The sequence below is a fragment of the Phalacrocorax carbo genome, chromosome 9 (genome assembly GCF_963921805.1).
Source record: "Phalacrocorax carbo chromosome 9, bPhaCar2.1, whole genome shotgun sequence".
In the NCBI taxonomy this organism is placed as follows: domain Eukaryota; kingdom Metazoa; phylum Chordata; class Aves; order Suliformes; family Phalacrocoracidae; genus Phalacrocorax; species Phalacrocorax carbo.
In genome coordinates, this window is record NC_087521.1 from 38,458,105 (window position 1) to 38,484,295 (window position 26,191).

A 26,191-nucleotide genomic window follows, 5' to 3' on the forward strand; every position below is an offset into this window, starting at 1 on the left:
GGGTGTTGTTAACCAGCCCGGGGCAGCTGGGTCTGGAGTGGTTCCACGCGTCCGACCCCCTCCAGCACGGGGATGCCCACGTGTGGCCATGTGTCCTGTATCCCCCGGGGTGCTCCCACCCTCAAGCCCAGGGAGGCGATACTCCGGACTGCCTTGACTGGGAGATGAGGGATGCCCTGGCCCAGGGGGCTTTTCTTTGCTTTAGGATTTGCCTTTATAGGAAATCACTAAAAGCACTGCACCAACACATTATGAAGGCAGCAGTGCCACAAGGGCAACGGCTCTGAAGCTTAATCTCACACCAGCATGAAACTCCTCTGCTCTCCAAGGCTACGCAGGGACTCACATTTCTTACCACACTTAAGGAAAATCACATTTCTTTCTAACCTCTTAAAAATGCTTCAGGATGTTGGCTAAGTTGAACTTCATGTTGACCAGAAATATCCAGGTGCTTCAAGGTATAACCACTGCTTTGTTGTAGAGCTATGTGTGATCTTTTATATTGCGTGCCATAGCTGTCTGAAAAGGAAAGGATATTGGAGAGGTTTTCTGAGTCAAAGGTAATGATCTGTCAAGATCTTAGCAAAGAAGCGAGAAACTTTTAAGCTAGCTAAAAGAATGAGTAGAAATAAAAATGTTAAGTAATTAATTAAACAATGCTTAAGTGAAAGGATGAGCCCTTTGAAAAACTCCTGGCGTCTGACAGTACCGTTGCTGAATACAAGCCTCTCTTGAGTTATCAAGACACTGGCATGGGTGATATGTCAGTATGTAATGAGAGAATATTCCCTTAGGAGTACCAAAACATTTTTAAAAGGCACTTTTTTTTTTTAACGGAGCTTTTTAAATATTGCTGATGAGGAACTAATGAAAGTTTGAATGTCAGCCCTTCACAGCCAAAAGGCATAGTCCTCCACGTGGGAAGGCAAGAGGCAGATTAGTTTTCTCAAACGTATTTAGCATTGAACAGTGGTACAGCTTTCCATTGGAGAACCTAATTGTGAATGCCGGGAAGTTTGGCTGTTAAACACCTTTTCTCCGCGCCCTGCAGCGGTTCCCCATGTCCCCTTTCCAGCGCTCACCCCTCCGTTCCAGGCTGCTGGGGCTCACCTTGCTCCCCCTCTGCTGCATCCCCAGCCTTGGCCAAGCGGCACCCGAGCACAGCATCCCCTGGGCATCGAGCCGGGCAGGGCGCTTGGGCACACCTCGCTCCCGCCGCTCCTGGAGCCCCAGGGAAAGGGGAAACGTCGCTAACATCAGTCTGCCACCACCTAGCAGAGGACAGTATTTGGGGCCCATCTATGTGAGAGTTGAGTAGTGGGAAACAGGTGCTGTTTCTGTTTTCTCCTTGAATTAACAGTGTAGGTAATGGGATATGTTAGATTTGCATCACTTATTTTATAATGAATTGGGAACTGAAAAAAGGCATTGATTTCCAGCTCAGCAGCGCAGCAGCGGAACCACATGCACGGGTGAGAAGGGCTCCAGGAGCCAGAGCCTGGCCACCCCGACTTCATTCCCTTTGTGGTGAGAGTCAATCCTGCCTCTTCAGTTTTTGCTGGCCTCCTGGGGCAAGGGGGAATGCTTTCTGCTCTGCACATTGCTTTCCTGCCTTTAACTCAAATTCAGAATATTTGGGGGCTGAAATGAACATTGGCCATTTTTTGCACTGTAGATGCAGACTGGAGACGGGGGTTAACATGTCAGCAAAGTCAAATTGCCTTGTTCCAGAGACGTGTAACCCCACGGCCGGGTGAACAGGATGGGAAAGTATGTTGTCCAGCAAATTAGCATGAAATGCTGATACTGGCAGCTTTGGTAAGCTGGTACTCACAAGCGAACCGTGAACCAAGCCAGGAGATACCATAAATTTACCTATATGCATATTTACATATATATATATGAAAATCTGCATCATCCTCCAGTTCCCCATGCAGTAAGCTCTGGCAGAGGGAGGAGGGGAGGACTGCTTCTGAATGTGAAGCCATATGAACATTACAGACTTTTACTAATCCAATACCTAGTGTCTTATTTTTAATTAGCTTACTGTTTTATATGAATCTTCATTTAATTAGACCAAACCAGCAGTAACCAAGCCCTTTAGGTGACCCCTTTGTCCCACAGCTTACCTTGCTGCCACGGGAAGGTTTTCCTGCGAAACTCGGTACCTTTTGGTGGTGAAACTTTGCAAACTGAAACAGAGGTGAAGGGAAATGAGCCCCGAGAAGTCTCACAAGGCCCAGCTGGTACATGGGCACGCTGGGCAGTACCAGGCAGAGATTTATTTAGGCTGCGGTAGGTGCATTTCGGGGATGCTTTTCCCCAAGCCCATGGTCATGATGCTCTTCCCTGAGCCCATGCTCACCCAAACTGTGCATTTTTGATGGATGCTTGTATCTAAGTAATGAAGCCTAGGAAGCTGCCTGAAGCAGGGATGGCACAGGAGAGCTAATTTCTGCCAGTTTTCTGATTGCCTCGTGCTCCTGAGGCCATCTTCAGGGTGGTTGGGAGGGCTGGGGCAACCAGCCCAACCGGTGGCAATGCTCATGGGGCTGGCAGGGACCACAGCACAGTGCTCTGCCCTCCTCTGCCCCCACCCACTCTCGTGCAGTGGGTGCTTCAGTCATTGCATCCTGTACCGAGCCCTTCTCGCCCGGAGTCACTGCTATGTGGGTCCACAAGTATTATTAAACTATTCTCCAAGATTGATTCAGGATAGAAGTCTCTAAGTAATGTAGGCAAGAAATCCTCCTGTCCTTTCCCAGATGCTCCTTTCTTCCTTTCTTCTCTACAATACCAACACAGCCGTGCTTTGAAGTCTTCTCTTCTGGGCCTTGCTGTCTGTGTTGCTCTGCAAAGCGTAAAGGAGAGAAAAGCTTTAATATATTGTGGCAGGGGTGCAGGGATGGGGTAGGGAGGGGAAGGTTAAAAGACTCTGACAATAGGCAAGGCTTTCCAAATAATATCCTTTTATGCTTGGTTAGAATGAGACTCCAGTCATGGTTATTACACATAATGATGTAACTGTAATTGCTTCTCTGTACAATGGTATTAAATTAAATTCACAAAATGTCAAGGTCCTTTGCATTTAAGTACAATTCAGCAAAGGTTTTAATCATGGAATCGATTAAGTTGGAAAAGACCCTAAGACCATCAAGTCCAACCGTTAACCCAGCACTGCCAAGTCCACAACTAAACCTTGTCCCCAAGCACCACGTCTACACAGCTTTTAAATACCTCCAGGGATGGTGACTCCCCCACCTCTCTGGGCAGCCTCTTCCAATGCCTCACCACTCCCTCAGTAAAGACATTTCTCCTAATATCCATCTAACCCTCCCCTGACGCAGCTTGGGGCCGTTCCCTCTCGCCCTGTCACTGGTGCCTTGGGAGCAGAGACCAGCCCCCCCCTCACTCCAGCCCCTCTCAGGCAGCTGCAGAGAGCGAGAAGGGCTCCCCTCAGCCCCCCCCTTCTCCAGGCTAAACCCCCCCAGCCCCCTCAGCCGCCCCCCAGCACACTTGTGCTCCAGACCCTGCCCCAGTCCCGCTGCCCTTCTCTGGACACGCTCCAGCCCCTCCATGTCCTTCTTGTCCCGAGGGGCCCAAACCTGAGCCCAGCACTCGAGGTGGGGCCTCCCCAGGGCCGAGCACAGGGGCCCCATCCCTGCCCGGCTCCTGCTGGCCACACCAGTGCTGACACAAGCCCGGGGGCTGGTGGCCTCCTTGGCCACCCGGGCACTGCTGGCTCATGCCCAGCCGGCTGTCAGCCCCCACCCCCAGGGCCTTCTCCGCCGGGCACTTCCCAGCCCCTCTGCCCCAGGCCTGGGGCGCTGCCTGGGGTTGGTGTGACCCAAGGGCAGGACCCGGCACTGGGCCTTGTTAAACCTCACACAACTGGCCTCGGCCCATGGATCCAGCCTGTCCAGGTCCCTCTGCAGAGCCTCCCTGCCCTCCAGCAGATCGACACCCCTGCCCAATTTGGTGTCATCCGCAAACTCACTGAGGGTGCCCTCGATCCCCTCATCCAGATCATTGATAAAGATATTAAACAGAACCAAACCCAACACTGAGCCCTGGGGGACCCCTCTCGTGACCAGACACCAACTGGATTTAGCTCCATTCACCACAACTCTCTGGGCTCGGCCACCAGCCAGGTTTTACCCAGCAAAGAGCAGACCCATCCAAGCCATGAGCCACCAGCTTCTCTAGGAGGATGCTGTGGGAGACAGTGTCACAGGCTTTGCTAAAGCCCAGGCAGACACACCCACAGCCTTTCCCTCACCCACCAGGTGGGTCACCCTGTCATAGAAGGAGATCAGGGTGGTCAGGCAGGACCTGCCTTTCATGAAGCCGTGGGGCTCATCACCCGCTTCTCCTGTATGTGTTGCATGACGGCACTCAAGATGATCTGCTCCATGACCTTCCCCGGCACCGAGGTCAGGCTGACAGGCCTGTAGTTCCCCAGATCCTCCTGGGCATCACGTTTGCTAACCTCCAGTCGACTGGGACCTCCCCAGTCAGCCAGGACTGCTGGTAAAGGATGGAAAGTGGCTTGGTGAGGCTTTCTGCCAGCTGCCTTGGGTGGATCCCATGGGGTCCCATAGACTTGTGTGTGTCCAGGTGGTGTAGCAGGTCACTAACCATTTCCCCTGGGATTGTGGGGCTTCATTCCGCTCCCCGTCCTGCCTTCCAGCTCAGGGGGATGGTTACCCAGAGAACAACCGGTCTTACAACGAAAGACTTTCAGCACTTCAAATGCTTTAAATGGACTGATATCAGTTTTTTGTCCAACTTTCGTTATGAAACATCAAGACAACAAAACACTTCACCGGTGTGCCTTGGGGATTTCATGGCATTTGAAAACTGGAAGTGAAATACCCCCTGCACAGAAGTCACACCTTTCCCATGCCTGCTATAGACATCTGTAAAAAGCTGGCGTTGTGGCAATAAATTAATTTAGACCTTCCCTTTAGATAATGTCCTCACCACTGCATTTCCCAGGCTGATGAGAAGAATGCACTCAGGGCGGGCATATCAGGCTTCTTCTCGTGACCTTGAAATGAAGGAAGGGATGAAGGCTTACTCCAGGGCCATGACCGCGTGACCCCAGGACTGTGGGTGCAACTGGGGCTCCATGGTCAGGTAGGTCCGATTGTTGGGACCAGGTGCCCTGAAAGAGCACAGGTGAGCTTTTTTAGTGAATTTTCACTGAATTCAGTCAAAATTTAGATGTTGCTTTTCTATCGTTTCAGGCCCTTGCGAGCAGTCAAGGTAGGTAAAAATAATCCCCATGAAACGCAACATGTTTTTTTAAGCCTAGATTTATAAGATGTGCAAATAAGTTGGGAAAAACATCTTTTTCATGAGCAAATACTCATGCAAAAATGACAGATGGCTCCAATGGCTCCATACACTTATGGATGCAGATGATCAGCTAAGTCTTTTTCACGTCTTTTTTTAGAGGTGACTTTGTTACCAGGGCCAGTAGTGACAGGGCAAGGAGCAACAGTTTTAAACTGAAAAAACATAGATGTAGATTTGCTATAAGGAAGCAATTTTTTTGTGATGAGGGCGGTGAGGCGCTGGCGCAGGTTGCCCAGGGAAGTTGTGGATGCTCCATCCCTGGAAGTGTTCAAGGCCAGGTTGGATGGGGCTCTGAGCAACATGATCTAGTGAAAGATGTCCTTGCCAATGGCAGGGGGGGTGAACAAGATGATCTTTAAGGTCCCTAAGAATCCAAATCATTTTATGGTTCTGTCCACTCTGCGGAATGGTCTATGAGCCCGTCGGTGCTGAGGAGCAGCAACAGCCAGTTATACAGGGCATGAATAAGAAAGACAGCTTTCTATTCTTTTGCTACAAATATTGTAGAGAAAACCAAACACAAAGAAGTGAAAGGGTGGAAAAAATGATCTCTTCGTGCTGCCTCTTCTCCGTGGCCTTTGCAAAGCCCTTTTGGCTTAGCCGTGCCGAAGGCAGCCGCCGTTGCCGTCGCGGGGCTGGCCGTCCGGCAGCTCCCAGAGATGCTGAGCGGGAGCGACGGCTCTGGCAGGAGCAAGCGCCCGGTGCCTGTGCGCTGCGAGGAACGCGCTTTCCCAGCGGTGGGCGAGTAGCAGGCGGCAGCAGGGCACGGGGAGGCTGTTTAACAAGCTCTGCCTGCTGCCGCCTGCTCACCTTTGTTCCTGATTAAGTCTTCAAGTGTAAAGTAATGTGAGATGAGGGAGCACAGTTCCATGAAATTACCTTTCCATTAAATTCCTTGTCATAAACGAGAGGGAAGGTGGTTAATTCAAAGCAAAGGTGAATGAAATAAATTTACTGTAAATCCCTCCTGAGCTGCCCCTTTGCTTAAGTTTTGAGCCTGCAGCAGCACATTATGTACCCTGTAGCACTGAAGGCTTTTGATCTGGCAGGTCAATACTTCTTTCCCTTTGAGCTGACGCTACTATGAATTGCTTCATCTTCCTCGGCAGGAACGCGTGCATCCCACTGAACTGGCCTCCCACAAAAACTCCCACTATTGATCTAATTTATGAATGAGGTCCTTGATTAAATTACCATTAATGGATACTGCACATGAAGCAGAGGCAAATGTCAGGAGGATTATTAGAGTAGGTGGGGGGGTTCTGAATTACTGGATGACTTTTTTTGTGCTTGCAGCCAACACTGCACGCATTACTTGGGAGCTGGGGCTGGGGCCACCGAGGCCAGGGAGCTGGGAGGTCCCCGTGGCACCGCAAGAGGTGTTGGGCTGCGGCATCAGCATGTGCAGAGGCAGCACGCTCAGGAAGATCCCTGTCTCCCGTGTGGCAATGCCCAGGTCCGACCTCGCTCTCAGGGGTGGGCTTTCCACGGCACTCAGCTGGGTCCCAGGGGCAGGGAAACTCCGTTTTTTCCAGACCTCTGTCGCTGACCTGAGGGTTTGTCCTAATATTTCTGCCATTACTGCTCCGCAGACATTTCTGGCAGCTGCATCCCCTTTGCTGGGAGAACTGCTGCCTCCCTGCTTGCTTGGGAGAACTGGCTTCTCCCTTTGCTGAGCCACAGCCTGTGTTTTTCCCTGGCTCATCAGCAGTGCTCTGCAAAATCCTGTGTTGCTGGAGGCTGCAGAGAGTGAGGAAGATGCCAGGAAGCACAGAGAGTAATTCCTGCCTGAGGAGGTTTTGGTGCAGGCAGCTCGTCTGCTGGGACAGATGCTGGGGACCACAGGGGCTGGGGGGCTGGGCCACCTCACTGCACGGCCATTCCCCCTTTCCCCTTGCATCCCCCGCCGCAGGGCATGGCACATGGTCCTGTTTGCTTGATTTCATGTTCTGCACAGCCTGTGTCTTCATTGGTCAGGAAACACTACGAGAACATTCGTCTCCTGGCCATCCCCGAGCTGCTCTACGCTAGTTTGTGGACATCCGCGTATGAAGAGGACCCTCGCAGAGCTGGGTATGTTGCCACAGGCTCTGCCACCAGCAGAGGTGGGAATGGGAGGAATACAGCCAATCCTGCAGATGACAGAGCCGTCGCGGGTCGGTGCTGCACACCAGCCTTACCCTGGGCGCCCACCCGCCGCTCTCAGCGTGTGCCTTTGCCTCGCGGGTTCGGCGCGTTCGGGTACGGATCGCTATCAGGGCAGCGGTTGCCTGACCCTTACAGGTTCTTCTGATGTACCAAACCCGCTGGGTGTTGTTCTGCCTGTGGCAGAAAGCGTGTTGCTGAGTTAATCCATCTGCATCAGAATATTAAATACCATCAGGATATTATATTCTGCATTTAAAGATAATTTTCAGCCATTTAGGATGAAAAGCACAGCACGCGTACGTGTGTGCGTCTGCGTGTTCACACCGCTGGAAGGGGGCAGAACAACGTGATTGTATTTGTTAGGTCGTGGATGCGGGGGATATCTACATTTTCATCTCATTCCTCTAGGGCAGATGTTGGTTAGGTGATCCTTTACAGGGATTTGAAAAGGCAAGTGGGCAGCTTGGGTCAAGACTCAGCAGTTTTGGCTTCAGATTCTGACTTGCTGTGTGACTCCAGGCAAATAATTTCATTTCTCTGTGCATGTATTTTCCACCTATAAAGAGGGGGTAATTTCTTTAAACGGTGGTGGTAACTTCTTCTGCAAGGAAATGTGACTGTTATGAGGCTGAATGAAGATGAAACACCCCAATGCTACAGTATTAGAGAGATGTATGGTATTGAAACCCTATAAATATTTAAATTTAGTATATTGGCCCAGGCAGAAACAGATCCGAGTTTGTACTGTGCACACACAGTGTAATCTTGCAGAATTGGTTTTAGCAGGTTTCATCACACTGAAGACAAGTTAACAGCTCGAGAGCAGCTCCCGTGCAAAGGTAAGTCAAGCGTCCATGTACGGCCAAGTGTCTGGAGGCTCCCTGCTTTTCGGGATGACGCTGGGCTGCTTTGAGCATGCCGAAAATGTGGGAAGAGACCATTGCCTTCAGGGGAAGCTGCAGGGTCTTTGCATTGAGCCTGGTGCTTGAGGACAGCTTTAAATCCTCTACTCATCGGTCAAACCAGCAGTGCTGGCTGTGCACAGCTTCCTCCCCTCCCCGGGCATTCCTCCTCATCGGCACCAGTCTGAGCTGAGGCAAAACACCCCAAAATTATAGCCAGGGATCGCCACCACCCCTAGCATTTCTGAATGGTACTCACGTAAGGTATGTGTATGCATATGCACACAAGGGGACACGCAGACGGGCTTGCCCTGGGCAACGGACCTCTCTTCCCCTCCGGCTCTAGGCATACCAAATTTTGATGATGCTGATTTGTTTTCTTCTGTGAGCACAGTGGCAAGATTATCGAAGATGAGAAGAAATATCTCGCATATAGCATGAATGACAAACAGGCTACTCGCTACAAGAAGAAATCTGGCTGAAGCAGGGCCTGAAACACCCTTCTCCTCTCTAAAGGTTATTCACCGTATGTGGGAAACAAAACCCCTCCAGGAGTTAGGGCGAAGAGGGGAGCAAGAGACAGGAAAGGGGGTGGAACAAGGGTCAGGACACTTGTGAAAAGCAGAAGGTCAGTAGCATGCGGACAGCCGGGAGGCTTCACCGCAGGAGCTGCCGCTCGGCCGGCGCTGGCGGGGGGAACTGCCCAGGAAAATTAGGTGCGCCTTTTTTCTCTCTTTCCTTGGCAGCAAAACAGGGTGGTTTCTATTTTTGTCTTGGCTTGTTATGGAAAAAGATTAAATACATCATTAATCAGAGAATACAGTTGAAGCAATTGTAAGCTGAAAAAAAGAGAAAAAAAAAAAAGAGAAAGAGATAGAACGTGAATAATAAATGAAAAGAACACAAATAGCTTAGTAGGCAGCAAATGGGAGATAATTATATCATTTCAAATAAGGTTAGTAAGAAAAGTTCATGCAATTGGCATAAAGGTTCCTGTTAAATTGTTATGCTCTTTCCAGCCCCTAAAAGACATAAATGTTCTGTGAAGGGAAGCCCTGGGGTAGAAAGAGCCACTATAGACCTCCTCAATTTGTGTGTAGGACTACGGCCCATTGCAGCCCAAGGGTAGCTACTGAAACTCTCTCCCCCAGTTTATTAATAATCAGAGCTATTACTTCTATTTCTAAAACATTCTCCGTTCTATAACTGTTTTTTTGAAATGTTACCACTTACGAATTTGATATGTTCTACAGATTTAGAAAAATCAAACAGACCGATATAATTTCTCATTATACTTGACACCTTAATGACCTTAGTGATTTAACAGGCTTAGCATAACATCGGAGGGGTATCCTTCCAGGCAAGTTTCAGGTCTTAAAGCTATTACCTGTAAATTAAGGTACTGTATGGAGAAAACACATAGCAAAAACATGTATGCGGAGCAATGCAGCAGGTGACTTGTTAGCGAGTTGTGTTCTCCATCAGCAGTAAGTAGCTGTCAGCAGCCTGACAAAAATGCTCTGAAATAAGAAAATTACAGCATGAATAAATGGAAATGAAAATACCTCCGGGCACTAAGAAATTCAAACCGTGAAAGAGAAAGGTGTAAACTTTAACCACCGGCGTGGGGCACATGCGCGGGGACAGCCTCCGCGCGCTGTCAGGAGGAAGGGGGGCAGAAAGCGCCGGGGGGGGTGTAGGGGAACCCGAGGAAGCTCGGGTTTGGGAAGGTGATGGGCGGCCATACGTGCGGGAGTGAGCAAGAGCTCCTCCACATTGCAATAGCCAGCCCTTAGCGAAGGCTTCCACACACAGCCGGGAAACCCCATGGCGAGCCCCTGCTCTGAGCCTTCCACACCCTGGGAGGCGAACCGGGAGGCAAACTGGGAGGGATGGATGTATATATGGATGTATATTGTATATATGGATGGCTCTTGTATATATGGGTGGCTCTTGTATATATGGGTGGCTCTTGTATATATAGATGGGTATTTTATACAGCCTAACCTGCCTGCTGGGGGTACGTGCTCCCCCTGGCTGCTGGCAGGGCCTGGGGGATGGAGGCAAACTGGGGGGATGGAGGCGAACTGGAGGGATGGAGACAAACTGGGGGGACGGAGGCGAACTGGGGGGATGGAGGCGAGCTGGGGGGATGGAGGCAAACTGGGGGGATGTAGGCGAGCTGGGGGGATGGAGGCGAACTGGAGGGATGGAGGCGAGCTGGGGGGATGGAGGCAAGCTGGAGGGATGGAGGCGAGCTGGAGGGATGGAGGTGAGCTGGAGGGATGGAGGCAAGCTGCAGAGCACGGCAGAGGTCGGAGGCAGGGGGAGCAGGGACATCCTGGGCTCCCACGGGGGGCTCTCGGCCCATCTGACAGCTCAGCCCTGGCACCGGCCACGTTTCCAGCTTCTCAGGGACCCCGAACTGGAGCAGGGTTATGGGTGGCAGGACTGGGCTCCACCCCGAGACTGCCGTGAGAGGCAGGTCGTGCCCCCTCGCAGCGCACCATGCCCGGCTGGCTGCAGGGAGAGCGCCTCGCTTCAACCAGTGGCATTAGCACGGTCACAGTGTGCGCTAATACCTACAAAACCACCTACGGAAGCTGGGAGAAGCAGTTTGGATGTATTAGCGGTTTAAATAGGTTTGGATCTGCTAATACCATTTGAAATTACAATAGGAATAATGTGGCAGAAAAATTTACAGATTTTTAATTTCATTGCAGATTAGAGGGAACTGGGACTTCGCGTGTTTGAAAAATGACATACTTCATAAATATTTAGTGTGTCAGATTGGCGACTGCAGATGTGTCATAATAAAATCCGAAGAAAATTGGTCTTCCTCCAGCCATTAATAACAGCCAAGTGAGCCAGCGCAGTAACGAAAACTGATCGGTGCCAAATGACCAAACACAACAGCACCAGAGACCCGACCCTCTTCATCAAAACCCGGCCTAGGCGCTAAGGCCAGGTCTGCTCCCCGGGGACCCCCGTGCGGGAGGAGCTGCACCCCTGGTCTTGGGGGGACACAGACACCAGCGGGGGCCCTTTGTGCCACCACATCCCACCCCTGCCTCAGGCATCTGCAGGAGGACGGTGCTGCCCGCTGCGCTGCTGCGTAGCTCGGGCATGGGTGCAGGGGTGCTACGGGGTGCAGGGGTGCTACGGGGTGCAGGGGTGCTACGGGGTGCAGGGGTGCTGTGGATGAAGGGGAGCTGCAGGGTGCAGGGGAGCTGTGGGATGAAGGGGAGCTGTGGGATGAAGGGGAGCTGCAGGGTGCAGGGGAGCTGTGGGATGAAGGGGAGCTGTGGGATGAAGGGGAGCTGCAGGGTGCAGGGGAGCTGTAGGGTGCGGGGGAGCTGTGGGATGAAGGGGAGCTGTGGGATGAAGGGGAGCTGCAGGGTGCAGGGGAGCTGTAGGGTGCGGGGGTGCTGTGGGATGAAGGGGTGCTGTGGGATAAAGGGGTGCTGTGGGATGAAGGGGAGCTGCAGGGTGCAGGGGAGCTGCAGGGTGCGGAGGAGCTGTGGGATGAAGGGGTGCTGCAGGATGCGGGTGAGCTGTGGGATGAAGGGGAGCTGTGGGATAAAGGGGTGCTGTGGGATGAAGGGGAGCTGTAGGGTGTGGGGGAGCTGCAGGGTGCGGGGGTGCTGTGGGATGAAGGGGAGCTGTGGGATGAAGGGGAGCTGCAGGGTGCGGGGGAGCTGTGGGATGAAGGGGAGCTGCAGGGTGCGGGGGTGCTACGGGGTGCAGGGGAGCTGCAGGGTGCAGGGGAGCTGTGGGATGAAGGGGAGCTGTGGGATGAAGGGGAGCTGCAGGGTGCGGGGGAGCTGTGGGATGAAGGGGAGCTGCAGGGTGCAGGGGAGCTGTGGGATGAAGGGGAGCTGTGGGATGAAGGGGAGCTGCAGGGTGCGGGGGAGCTGTGGGATGAAGGGGAGCTGCAGGGTGCGGGGTGCTACGGGGTGCAGGGGAGCTGCAGGGTGCGGGGTGCTACGGGGTGCAGGGGAGCTGCAGGGTGCGGGGGTGCTGTGGGATGAAGGGGAGCTGCAGGGTGCAGGGGTGCTACGGGGTGCAGGGGAGCTGCGGGGTGCAGGGGAGCTGCAGGGTGCAGGGGAGCTGTGGGATGAAGGGGAGCTGCAGGGTGCAGGGGTGCTATGGGGTGCAGGGGAGCTGCGGGGTGCAGGGGAGCTGCAGGGTGCGGGGGTGCTGTGGGATGAAGGGGAGCTGCAGGGTGCGGGGTGCTGTGGGATGAAGGGGAGCTGCAGGGTGCGGGGTGCTACGGGGTGCAGGGGAGCTGCAGGGTGCGGGGGAGCTGTGGGATGAAGGGGAGCTGCAGGGTGCAGGGGTGCTACGGGGTGCAGGGGAGCTGCAGGGTGTGGGGGAGCTGTGGGATGAAGGGGAGCTGCAGGGTGCGGGGGTGCTGTGGGATGAAGGGGAGCTGCAGGGTGCAGGGGTGCTACGGGGTGCAGGGGAGCTGCAGGGTGTGGGGGAGCTGTGGGATGAAGGGGAGCTGCAGGGTGCGGGGGTGCTGTGGGATGAAGGGGAGCTGCAGGGTGCAGGGGTGCTACGGGGTGCAGGGGAGCTGCAGGGTGCAGGGGGAGCTGTGGGATGAAGGGGAGCTGCAGGGTGTGGGGGAGCTGTGGGATGAAGGGGAGCTGCAGGGTGCGGGGGAGCTGTGGGATGAAGGGGAGCTGCAGGGTGTGGGGGAGCTGCGGGGTGCAGGGGAGCTGCAGGGTGCGGGGGAGCTGTGGGATGAAGGGGAGCTGCAGGGTGCAGGGGTGCTACGGGGTGCAGGGGAGCTGCAGGGTGCAGGGGGAGCTGTGGGATGAAGGGGAGCTGCAGGGTGTGGGGGAGCTGTGGGATGAAGGGGAGCTGCAGGGTGCGGGGGAGCTGTGGGATGAAGGGGAGCTGCAGGGTGTGGGGGAGCTGCGGGGTGCAGGGGAGCTGCAGGGTGTGGGGGAGCTGTGGGATGAAGGGGAGCTGCAGGGTGCGGGGGAGCTGTGGGATGAAGGGGAGCTGCAGGGTGTGGGGGAGCTGCGGGGTGCAGGGGAGCTGCAGGGTGCGGGGGAGCTGTGGGATGAAGGGGAGCTGCAGGGTGCGGGGGAGCTGTGGGATGAAGGGGAGCTGCAGGGTGTGGGGGAGCTGTGGGATGAAGGGGAGCTGCAGGGTGCGGGGGTGCTGTGGGATGAAGGGGAGCTGCAGGGTGCAGGGGTGCTACGGGGTGCAGGGGAGCTGCGGGGTGCAGGGGAGCTGCAGGGTGCGGGGGAGCTGTGGGATGAAGGGGAGCTGCAGGGTGCGGGGGAGCTGCGGGGTGCAGGGGAGCTGTGGGATGAAGGGGAGCTGCAGGGTGCAGGGGTGCTATGGGGTGCAGGGGAGCTGCAGGGTGCAGGGGAGCTGCAGGGTGCGGGGGTGCTGTGGGATGAAGGGGAGCTGCAGGGTGCGGGGGAGCTGCGGGGTGCAGGGGAGCTGTGGGATGAAGGGGAGCTGCAGGGTGCAGGGGTGCTATGGGGTGCAGGGGAGCTGCAGGGTGCAGGGGAGCTGCAGGGTGTGGGGGAGCTGTGGGATGAAGGGGAGCTGCAGGGTGCGGGGGAGCTGTGGGATGAAGGGGAGCTGCAGGGTGCAGGGGTGCTACGGGGTGCAGGGGAGCTGCGGGGTGCAGGGGGAGCTGTGGGATGAAGGGGAGCTGCAGGGTGCGGGGGTGCTACGGGGTGCAGGGGAGCTGCAGGGTGCGGGGGAGCTGTGGGATGAAGGGGAGCTGCAGGGTGCAGGGGTGCTACGGGGTGCAGGGGAGCTGCAGGGTGCGGGGGAGCTGTGGGATGAAGGGGAGCTGCAGGGTGCAGGGGTGCTACGGGGTGCAGGGGAGCTGCAGGGTGCGGGGGAGCTGTGGGATGAAGGGGAGCTGCAGGGTGCAGGGGTGCTACGGGGTGCAGGGGAGCTGCAGGGTGCGGGGGAGCTGTGGGATGAAGGGGAGCTGCAGGGTGACTCACACAGCAAAGGAGAGGCTGAAGGGCAGGCGGGTGCTGCTTTGCCTTCGCAGCAGGAGGAGGAGGAGGAGGAGGAGGCTGCTCCTGTGGGGGAGGGTAGCCGGGGAGCTGCACAGCAGGGCTGCTCTGAATACCCAGGCGGTGGGTGACTGACGACAGTTTTTCTCTCCCATGTTTGGAATCAAATCATTTGAATGTTATATTCCATGGGAAAAATAAGCAAGCAAATTAAGGATTTTCTCTTCTCCCAGGCTGATGGCAGGGTCATTTTGCATAGCAAGAAATGTCCTTTTTCACTCATCTCTACATATAATAGAAGCGAACCAGTAACGATGTTAACACGGATGTGCTCCTAATGCATAATCATTGGCAGACATTTACTTTTCAAAACTCTTTTAGATAAATTGCTGTTCTGCCAATGCCCCCCTCACCTAAAATTTCTCCACCTCTTTCTGAAATGGGGTTGTTATAATATGTGGAACTTCAGGCATGTGCTTTATCTTTCTTCCATCTCTTTTTTGGAATCTTTGATCAGATCTACTGTCTCGTCTTGTGCAAAAACTTACTTTACCAACTATATAATATGTCTTTAGCATACAGTATGGGTTTGCTTCCAAACTCATTGAAGTTACCAGGAGCGTTTTCACTGACTGCTGTGTGTCTGAAACGAGGACATACCTATGTCTGGAGACATGAAAGAACTCCAAAGTCTGATTTCAAAGTCTAATTCCACATAGGAAGTCTTCAGGAACTCAGATCCCAAGTGGCAAATGTGTTACCTGTATAAAACACTTGAAGCCACCATGCCTTGTATTCTCCCAGGTGTTCCCTGTCCGGTATTTCAGCTAATGCTTCCTCCTAGAAGCCTTAGGCAAGAAGATGTCAAAGGGTAAAACCAAAATAACACAAATTTAGGTCTCGTTTTGATTATATCACACAAGTAGCCCAAAAGGTTAAGACACAGTACACAATGGCCTGGCCATCTGCTTTTTGGCCTGTTAGGGGAAGCTGTTGGACTGTTGGATCTGTGGTTTGAGCCAGTACAGCCTTTCTTGTAGTAATAAATCCAGCTTTCTCTTCACATAGCAAAAATGCAGGGAATATTTTGCTTAGCAACTTCTATGCAAACGTGAGTTTTTGCACAAGGTGAGATGACAGGTCTGATCAAAGGGAGGATACTCAGATTTCCCTCTTCGTTCCTTCTATCATGTTAGAAAAATATATTTGGGATCAGGAGGTTTGCACATCCATAGCAGAGCGGAGCGTTACCTGAGTGAAAGCCTTGCCAGTTCCACGCAGGAACTGACAGTTCTCGGTAACTATCTAATTATTTAAAAATTTAAAATAGATAAATGAAAGTGCAGCCGTGTTTTAACTCTGTAGGTGGGGCAGTCCAGACAGACCCAACAACCGCTCCTCATCCCTCCGCTCTCTGTCCCTCTCCCGGAGCACCTCTCTGCAATCCCGGCGCTGAGAGCAGCTCTAGACAAGGTGACACTCTTCCCAAGGCCTTCCTCCATCTCCCCCGAGGGGAGCGACCTGCGGAGAGTCCTTCAGCCGCCTCTGTCCCGGATTAGGCAAGTCTCAGTTTTTAGCAAGTTGTCCAAAAAAGCCAGATGGAGTCGGTTGGTTTTGCAGCTTTTCTGAAGGCAGAGCAACACTTCAGGGTCAGCACAGCCCCAAAAGGAGATTCATTCTGCAAAGAATGGCCGAATAACGGCAGAATAATCAAAGCTAATGGCTGTTTGGCTGCTGAAGGTGTTTCTGCGGTGGGAGCGATTGCTGGGGAGCCTGGCTCCGCAGGCACGGCCGGCAGGGCTCGAGCCAGCCTCGTCCCGCTCGCCTCCACCTGGTGCCGCAGCTCTGCCCCGGGCTGCCACCTCCTGCTCCCCGCCCGGCGTGTCCTGAGCGGTGGGTGCCCACAGCCTGGTTTCCAGCCACCGCCCCGAAGCTCAGCTCCCTAAGCTCTGCCTTCAGCTTTGGAGTTTCCTCTTGAGGAGATACGGAGGCACCAAAAATCCAAAGTAGCAGGGAAGAGAAGAAAATGGTCTGAGGAAACTATGGGTCCTATGGATTTGTTGCCCTTGAATTTTAAAGCGAGATGTATGATCCAGCCTGATTTGGAACAGGGCAGACGCTGATGCGCTCCTGGGTAGGACGTCGCTGAGAGCAGCAGCCCGGCTGCTTGGCTTTCCCATGGGAATGGAGGGAGTCCTCCGTGTCGGAGATGGGGGGTGAGTGGCTGCCACCTCTAGCACTTGGCAGGAAAATGCTGAGCCTTATAATCACAACTGGAAGACATGCTTTTAGAAAATGAGACTTCTTGGGTGCTTGATTGAAATCATCGCTGCATATCTGTTTCATTGAATTCAGGGACAGAGGAATATAATCTAATATTTCTGTGGGAGGTTTGTTTATAGATCTTTATTTAAAGATTTGGAGATGAGAATAAATTAGTCTAACGTTTTCAGTGAGATGTAGATCACTCCTAATCAGGTTTTTTGTCTGAGTTGGGGCAGGGAGACCTGGGATGACTGAGAGGCACGTCAGAAGAGGAGGCGCTGGCAGGACAGTATCCACGGGCAATGCCCAGACTCGCTGCTGTAATCAATGCAATCAGTGGATGAGGGTCACAGTAAGGGACACCTTATTAAAATACACGCCACATCTGTAAGGATTTGAACTGGAGGCATTCCTCACACATTTCATGACCCCTCCACTTTGAGGACAGCTTTTACTGGGAAGGCAGTTAGAAATCTGCAACCCACGACTCGAAATGAAGATTAACGGGAGTGGTTTTTTGGCCTGCAGCCTCCCACAGGCCGTTTATTGTTGACTACGATGTTTCCAAATGGTGATGGACTTGAATTTAGAGAAACAAGATGGCACTGACAGATGCAAACCGTTGCTTTTGGCAGCTGGAAGCTGAGCAGCTGAAAGGAACAGTATTTTGCTGCGGAGCTGGAAAACTTGGCAGCAGCTCAGGCTTTAAAAGCCCACCCCTGTTGCTGGGTGGATGGTTTATAGCCTTCACAGATCATCAGGCTTCGTAACGGGAAGAGGCATGAAATTTGGAAAGAAGTGGCAAAACAGTGGTGATGTTCCCTTGCTAATCGCCTCCTGCTCTGCCAGAACGAGGTGGCAAAACCCAGGGCCTTTCGGCGCTGCCACCACCGGGAGCCCAGAGCCCTGCGGCGAGGGAAGGCAAGCGGGGGAAGAGGTCGGAGCAGAGCTGCAGGAGGCTTAACTGGAAGCTCCGGGAAATCTCCGTGGCACAAAAGCAGCGGGCAGCGGCCGGTTGTGGAGCAGATGTCCACACCTCCTCCTTCTTCTGGAGGGATCATGACCACACGGTTAAACAGTGCTGGGGGAAAGAGGGTTTTAAGTAAACGTGAATGTAACAAGAATTACTTTGGGTGCCTGAAATACCTATTGGGCAGTATTTCAAACACTAGCTATTTTCACTAGTGTTTAAAGGCTTACCTAATGTACCCTTTGGGGCCAGTCAGTGGCCGGTGTCGTACTGGGTAGATGTGAATTGCTTTTCACAGAATCCCAGAGTCACAGAATCCAGGTTGGAAGGGACCTCGGGGATCATCTAGTCCAACCTTTCTGGGAAGAGCCCAGCCTAGACAAGACGGCCCAGCGCCCTGTCCAGGTAACTTCTGAAGGTGCCCAACGTGGCCGAGCCAACCCCTTCCCTGGGGAGATTATTCCAGTGGTGACTGTCCTCACTGTGAAAAATCTCCCTCTGGTGTCCAGTCGGAGGCTCTTGGTTGATCAGGAAGGGCCACGGCAGAGGCGATGAAGGCGATGCATCTGCCCGAGCGTTGGTGTCTAACGCTGTTCGACCCGTCCCTCCTGGGCAGGAGTTCCCGTGTGCCCTGTGCCAGAGGCGCCCGTGCCAGAGTGTTAGCCCGAAAAGCAGGTTCGTCCTCCTGGGGTGCAAAATGCCAAACTACACAGAGCAGAGGTATTTTATTCAAGTCGTTTTTGGGCAAAGATGGGTGCTGGGTGGTAACCCACAAAGCTGCACCCCGCACGGAGAAACTGAAGGCATTTAGACAGTTAAATGTGTCAATCGCAGCTAATATTCACACGCCTCAGCTAATAATTGGTTAATTTCTCACTTGGAAGTAACAGTACAGCTCACTTTTAATTCACCATGTATGTGCGTAGATTAAGGGACTACTAGAGGGGGGCGCTTCCTGGCCTATGGGCCTGACTTTTAGTATTATAATGAGGATAGTTCCCCCCCGGGCACTTTGTTTTAGTTCTTATCTACATCCCAATTAGTTGCTCTCCCTGACTACGCACTTTATCACCCCGTTGTCAGCGGCTTCTGAGGCGGGATGTTTGCTGTGATCAGTCCCTCAGCTCTCCTCAAGGATATAATCCTAAAACAAGTGCTTTCCTGTCTCTCCGTTCCCATCTCTGGTCCTCAGCTTCTGTTTTGCCGGGCTCGCATAGTTCATTGCTATGTCTTTAGCAGACAGTTCCAAAAATTCTGTTTTCTTAGGGATATCAAGAGTCCTGGTCTCTGCACCAGCTGGAGGACCTGTATGGGCACAGGCTCCGAAGGGCAGCCCCGCTGGGCATCCTCTCTGTAACAGAGGGAATTCAACGGGTCTGAGAGTTAGTTTTGGAGTTAGATGTTGGTTTTTTATTCATAGCTGTGCAACCTCACTGCCAAAAGGATTTCTTCTTTCCTGTTCAGTTTTACTGGGTTTCCGAGGCGCTGCTGCGGGGCAGTGCCGGGGCTCCCGGCGGGCTCCGCTCCCCATGGCACGGAGCAGGGGCGCCCCTGCCCTCCCAGAGACCCAACCAAAAGCCCCGTCCTTTGATGGGGTGCAGAGGTCATGGGAAGGAGTTTGCTCCCCTTAACACCCCGTTGTCCGATAAGCGGATCCGTCGCCCCTTGTGCAATGAGTCAAGTGTCACACGCTCAGGAGAGGCTTGCGCGAGCCCGGCTGCTCGGCGGTTTTCCACAAACCAAGCACCCCGAAGCCGGCTACCTCATCATATTTATACAACAAATACATACATATTCTACCTATCCAATACAAATTCATTCTAATCTACAATACGTAATGGCATTAAGTCACTCCTCTTGGCTCCGCTTCAGATCCTTCTGTGCATGCCGCCTTCTCTTCAGGGGTCTTGGTGGTCTTTACAGATGAAGTGCCCTCACCCTTTTTACCCATATATATGGTCGCGTGTTACGCAAGGACAATTTATGGCTATTTTCTCATACCAGCTTTCCATAATTTTCTTCTAAAAGGGATGTTTGTCCTTGATTAAATGGATAATCACTGATGGGTCAAGATATCCCCCCCTCAAGCTTAGGTTAAATATTAAAGGAGTCTAGATTCACGCTGATTAAACATGTACAATACCTATTCTTTCCGAGGAGGGGTTGTTCTCTTACATCAGCCCCACCCCTTAATGTGTCAAGCCAGTCACATAATTTTTTTACCCACCTTTGCCCTCTTCCGAATGAGGCGGGCGTGATGGGTGCAGAGCAGGATTGCTGAGTCAGCGATCGCAGGTGCCGGGTGACCGCGCCGCAGGGTGAGTGCGGAGGAAACCCCAGCTGGAGATGAAATGCAGACTTCACGCTGGAAGGCAAGGCTTTGCCTCCGGGGAATTCATAGGAGCACCCCATTTCACAGGGCTAAAGGGAAAAGCCGTTAAATTAAGGGAAGAGCTGTCACAATAAGCGCGTACCGACAGGTTACCCGGGAAGGTGACAGGTACAGCCGTAACTCCGGGTGTATCTCACACCTGTGTGGGTGTCTTGGAAGACTCGGGGTATAAAAACCCACTGATTGCTACTTAACAAGGGATTATGGGGCTGATATGCTTAACGTTCAGTGCACTGCAGATCCTGCACGTTTGTTTCTTCTGCCTCCTAATCGCACTAACGCGGTGTCGGGTTTGTTATTATTTAAGTCAAAAGAAGAAAAAAACTGCATTCGCCTCTACACTTACCAGAAAAAAAGGATACGCTTCCAGTCTTGAGCTGTGTAGGCCATTTGTAAACTAGATTACGTGGTTTGCTGTTATTTTTCATAACGTTATAGAAGTTTGTTACCTTTTTGGACCAATCTGGTGAGGCTGGCGGTCAAGACACCAAAGGAACAACACGGTAGAGCTATGAGTGTTTTACGGCTTATTGTATCAAACTTATTTCTTGGTAATGCTGGCCAAACATGGCACTTTATTTTTGTGAAAAGGTTAAATAAATTATCTTAACATTTCGATTTTAAAATGGGATTTTTAAATCAAAATCTTGTGTTTATAAAATGTGATTTTTTTTAAAACCTGTTGGGGTACTGTGTGTTCGTGTGCAGCTGTGCTTGGTTTGCCCGTACTGCGAATCTCACAAAGGCAGGAATGGGCAGCTTTCTGCCTCCTTTAGAAGTGCCAACAGCTTTTTATTTAATATGTAAAACGAATCTTTAGCATTAAAAAAGAATTCAGTCCAGCGGTTTCCTTTTCCCTGTCCACTTCCCTACTGAGAGGCAGCTTTGCTTCTCAGCTCTTCTCTCCTCAAATAAGAAGCGGTACCTAAAGGAGAGCTGGCTGCAGCCTTACAGAGGGTGATAGCCCTGAAAAGAGCTGTGAAATCCAAGATCGTTTTCTGGTTATTATGTATTAAATTAGAGTAAAGCTTCCCGAGGTGAAAAGAATCTCTCTCCATTACCACACTCCTTGCTGTAAAATGTGTCGGTTACATCTCATTATGACTTAAGAAATTAGCACCTCAAGGTCATGAATAACAAAATATGGGCTGCGACCCTCTGCAGAATTGGCTTATTAAGTCAGCTAAGCATACGTGTAATTTCCTATCCTTTTATGACCTTCGCAGGCTAAGGTCACTGAAATACGTATCAGTGGAGGGTATTTCTTCAGGACCCTTAATACGGGATTAGATTATTTAAAGGTGTTTCACCTAGTGGATGGCTTTTGCAGGCTGTGGAAATTTTTGGTGCCTACTTGACCTTAGCGAAGGGATGTTCAGGTGTGTCCCGTGGGGTTTAGGCCCGCAGGGTGGGAGCCGCGCACGTAGGCAGAACCGAACCCAACGGAGGAGCGCCGCCGTGCCGGGGGGTGCGCGGGGGGACGGCTGCCTGGGGTGCTGAGCCCCCCGCCCCGTCCCACCGAGCTCAGCCGACGCCTGGGGGACAGTGGAGAGGCTGGGAGAGCAGTGGCATTGCAAAGGGGTCTCAGCACGCCCCCGCGGTATGGGAGGGGTCCAGGGCATCACTTACAGCTCCTTGGGAATAAATCACACCACCTGTAAGCGCTGAGTGCTCCCTGCAGCGCCTCTGCAAGGGCACAGGTGCGGCGTGCTGGCTCTCAGGGGCTGGCTGCTGTTCAGCACGAGGGAGACCACAGCTGCAAAGGTTTGGTGGAAAAATTGATAACCCCAAACCAGCAAAGGCTTCTGTAGTTCAGTCATTCACCTGCATGGCCATGACACTGGGTTTAGCCTATGGCCAACATAAAAACACGTCTAGGCGTGCCTCCTGGGCTGGGGCTGCTTGCTGCAGCAGCGGGGGCTGTGCTGGCAGAGTTTCCATGGGCGTTATGACATTAACAGTTCTGCTTATATCCTTCGGGGCTATTTCTTTGCTCGTTTTTCCTCTCTCTTGACACAATTCATCTCGGGCAAGCTACATATTCACAGTGGTCTGTGTTGATCTGTTTTTTTTCCCTTTTGCCTGTAACTTGTTTCCAAGGCTCAGCGCACGATCGGCTGTGGATGAGAAGCCACTTACATATGACTATGCAAGAAAAGACTGTGCAAGAAAAGAGAGCTTCGGTTTCTTCCTTAGAGTCAACTAATTTTTCCTTACATAAAATTTGTTTTCAGGCTATCTTTTTGTGTGTGTTTGTTTTTATCCCAATAACATATGGTACAGTGGATGTTGCCTAACTGCTATAAATAATTCGGCAGCAAGTAGGTGATATAAAATACGTACCCTGGCAAACGTGCAAGTCCTTTTAGCAAAATATATAACGGAACAATATGTGAGAAAGTGAAATGGAGAAGACACTGAATTATGAAAATCCTTTTATATACCACAAGTGTAATTCACCTGCGTGCTGTGCAATAACGGGCTCGGTGAAGGGTGTCTGCGATACCAAGGGTTAATACGTGATATAACTACTCGCTGTAGCCTGGGCTCACGGGATCATGCAGCGATTTGCAGTCACGCCAAACTCTACACCAGTGCCAGAGGCAGACTCTTGGATAGCCTGTGTGATTTAGAGGTTTAAGCGACTAGAAAGCTTAACAGACTTGGAAAGTGAAAGCAATTTCATGGGAAAGTTGTTTTTCAAGTTTTCATCCTGCACTACCTGCTCTGTGGAATAATATGCCAGGTTTCCTTCGTAAGCCCTTGAAGAAGAAAATTCACAGGCCTTGGTTTTCAGACTAAGGCTCAGAAAACTCCGTTTTATTATAATTAGATTAATATCCTGCTGACCATTATGTTTTTCCAAGAGGTTTCACAGAACCTTTTTTTTTTATAAATGTAACATCTGGAAAAAAACCTGGATTTATCTTGGTTTATGGCCTATTTTACGTGGCGTGATGCCCTGGTATTACTGACCCAAAGGGCACGTGGCCATGGGCATGGGCTGGTGGCATGGGGTGGCATGTAGCTGCCTCCCCTGCCTTACTCTGCCCCCAGACCACGGCAATAAACCTTGTCTGTATGCCGGAGGAAATGCTGGTGATAAAATCAGCACAGGGGGAGGGTGGGTTTGGACAGGTTCTTTATGGCTTCCCCCACTTTTGAGTAAGCATATGTTGTTTGTACTTATATAGAGAGAGCTACTGTTTGGGTGTATATAAATAGATATGTTTATAGATATAATGATATATTTATATATTATGTATTTATATAAATAAAAGTATTTTTATATAAAAGTATATATAAAACTATACATAACTGTATATATATTTATATAAAACAGTACTTACATCTGAAAAAAGTCCTCCTTCAGCTCAGGAGATGCCCAGGTACAGCCCTGGCAAACGGGCTACAGCCCTGGAAAACACCCTGACCAAGCGAGGCCAGGCTCAGCTCCGAGCTCCGGCTCCCCCAGCGGACCTGGTGATGTCCCAGACGTCAGACACGGGCTGTGCTCGGCAGCTCCCGCTTGCCCATAGCTCATGGCCTGAGCTGCTGAGGAGCTCGTGGTCTCAAGCAAATTTGATGCCTACTTTGTGATTTCCAACCTGAGCGTCTCAGCTGTCGCAAGAGCCAAAGCTGGAGATTAAAATCTCATCCTCATCCTCGCCCCGCTCCCTGGGCTGGGTGGGAATGCACGGCAGGCCCTGGGGCTGAAGGGATCCAGGTGGCATCATCCCGGTCCCTGGAGGGACATCGGGTACTGGGTCACTCAAACCCCCACTTCTGCCGCGGGGAGGGGAGCGCCGAGTGCCCCGCAAACCCCCCCAGGTCACCCGCGAGTCGTGAGAGGCTGTTGTGGGAGACGGGAGCCGTGACGAGCAAGGGTGGCCTGATTTTCTGATCGGCATTGAGCGCTTTGCTGTGCAACTTGACAGGCTTGTTTGAAATAAATAAACAAAAATGCAAGGTCTTCTTTGGAAACAGAGCACGAACAAACTTTCCTGTTCTTAAGTAAGTGAACTAAGAATTATCTTTCCTGATGCATCAGTATCTTGTTCGTTATTGCTTTTTACCACGTGAATCTCCTATAGTTATTGATTTAAATGTCTGTCTCCTCCAGTACTATTGGTAATTTTAGATTCCCTGCCTGCCCTCGGTCTTATTTCACAACACGAATGGGCTTTTTGGAGCCGTCGCTGCCCACTGGGCTGAACGTGGCCAGCGCTGGCACGTGCGGGCGGCAGCTCTTCCCCCCAGCACAGGGCGCGCAGGCAGGCTGGGAAACCCGCTCCTGCTCCTGGCAAGGGAAATCTGCACAACCCTTTTAGGATGTTCAAGGGAAATTACCATTCTTAAGCTTTACACGTACGCTTTTGATGGCTATCACAATTTTTAAAGCAGGGGAGGATGTAGGCTTGTGGCTGGAGATCAGTTTTTCTGTTTCATTCTGACCTTTGTCCCTTGCTTTAGTTAGAGAAGAAAATTCAATGTGTGCCCAGAGGTGCTGCAGTCACGGAGATGCGCGTGGTGGCCCCGGTGAATTATCGCTGACTGACTCTCCTTGGCGGAGAGCTAAATCGAGGGGCTGTGTGATGATGTACGTCGGTACCGAGGTCTCCTTTGCCCCTTCCTCTCTCCTCTCCAGAGGTCGCACCCCTACGTGGGGAACGCCGCCAGACCTCGAGGGCAAACCAGCAGCTTTCCCGGAGAGGGAAAATATTGAGTAGTAAAAACTGCACTTTAGGCAGCTTCTCCTTGTATCGCTGGTCCTTCCCCCCTGCCAAAACCCAGTCGGGAAACAGGAGGATTTGCAGGTTGGTTTGTTGGCGTACGCAGTGATCTTGATGGGGTTTTGATAGCTGTGGTCCAAGCTCTGAGCTCAACATATAATTTATACCAAAAAGGGGACGTGCAGATGGTGCCACAGTAAAAACAGACAATAATTTGCATCCACCAGCACGTCAGCGAATCGAAGGGGCTTTTCCCACTCGTGCTTCAGTGAGCCACAAAGCAAACGTGTCCTTTTGGGGGGCCAAGGAGGTGGGGAGGTGGGAGAGGGGGTGGCTGCTTTGCAGCTAGTCTGCAAACAAGCCTTCCTCGGACATGTGTCACAATTTGGCTGCATGTTTTGTTCACATGGCTCTAGGGCTACAATGGGAAGAAAAATATGCTTTCCTTTCAAAATAATTTCTAAAACAATGGCAGAATGAGGTGAGTCAAAGCAGAAAGCCCTGAAAAGGCAAGAAAATTCATGTTTTTAATGAGGTAAGAAGAAGAAAATGAAAAATGCAAAACTTAAAAAATAAAAATACATTTCCTTTTTTAAATGCACTGTTTTACGGTAAATTCTAAAGCAGTTTATAGCTCTCGCCCACAGGGCAACCTCTCTCCCTGGCTTGCATACCTCTTACAGGGTGCATCGGGTCGGGTCTGGCTGCCCTGGCAGTGTTGTGTTTGAATGGGCCCATCTTTCCCAGATGGTTTTAGATGGTTTTTCTGTTGCCGTTAACACCCATATCACAAATGATTTTGTCGTGTGAAGTGCTTTTCTCCTCCCAGATGGTTGATGAAGATATTACAGCTGTGTCTCTAGTATTAGGCATCCCCAGGCCCTATGAGGAGCAGACCTGGGGACAAGGTCTTGCTGGTGTTTGCTTTTTCATGATTCTAATACAGAATCATAGAATCATAGATCGGTTTGGGTTGGGAGGGACCTTCAGAGCCCATCCAGCCCAACCCCCTGCCGTGAGCAGGGACATCTTCAGCTAGAGCAGGTCGCTCAGAGCCCCATCCAGCCTGGCCTGGGATGTTCCCACGGATGGGGCATCGGCCACCTCTCTGGGCAACCTGGGCCAGGGTTTCCCCACCCTCATCCTAAAAATGTCTTCCTTAGATCTGGCCTGAGTCTACCCTCTTTTAGTTTAAAACCGTTACCTCCCATAAAAACATTACCATGCCCTATTGCAACAGGCCCTACTAAAAAGTCTGTCCCCAAGTCTCAGCTTGGGGGAGCTACTCAGTTATTAAACCACTGTATATTTTTCCTGAGAAAGCGTGTATTTTTATTGTGAATATTGTACATTTTGAGTCAAATACCTTGCAAATTTGATTCATGTTACCTCTCTTCAATTATATTAACTAGACTAGAACAGGA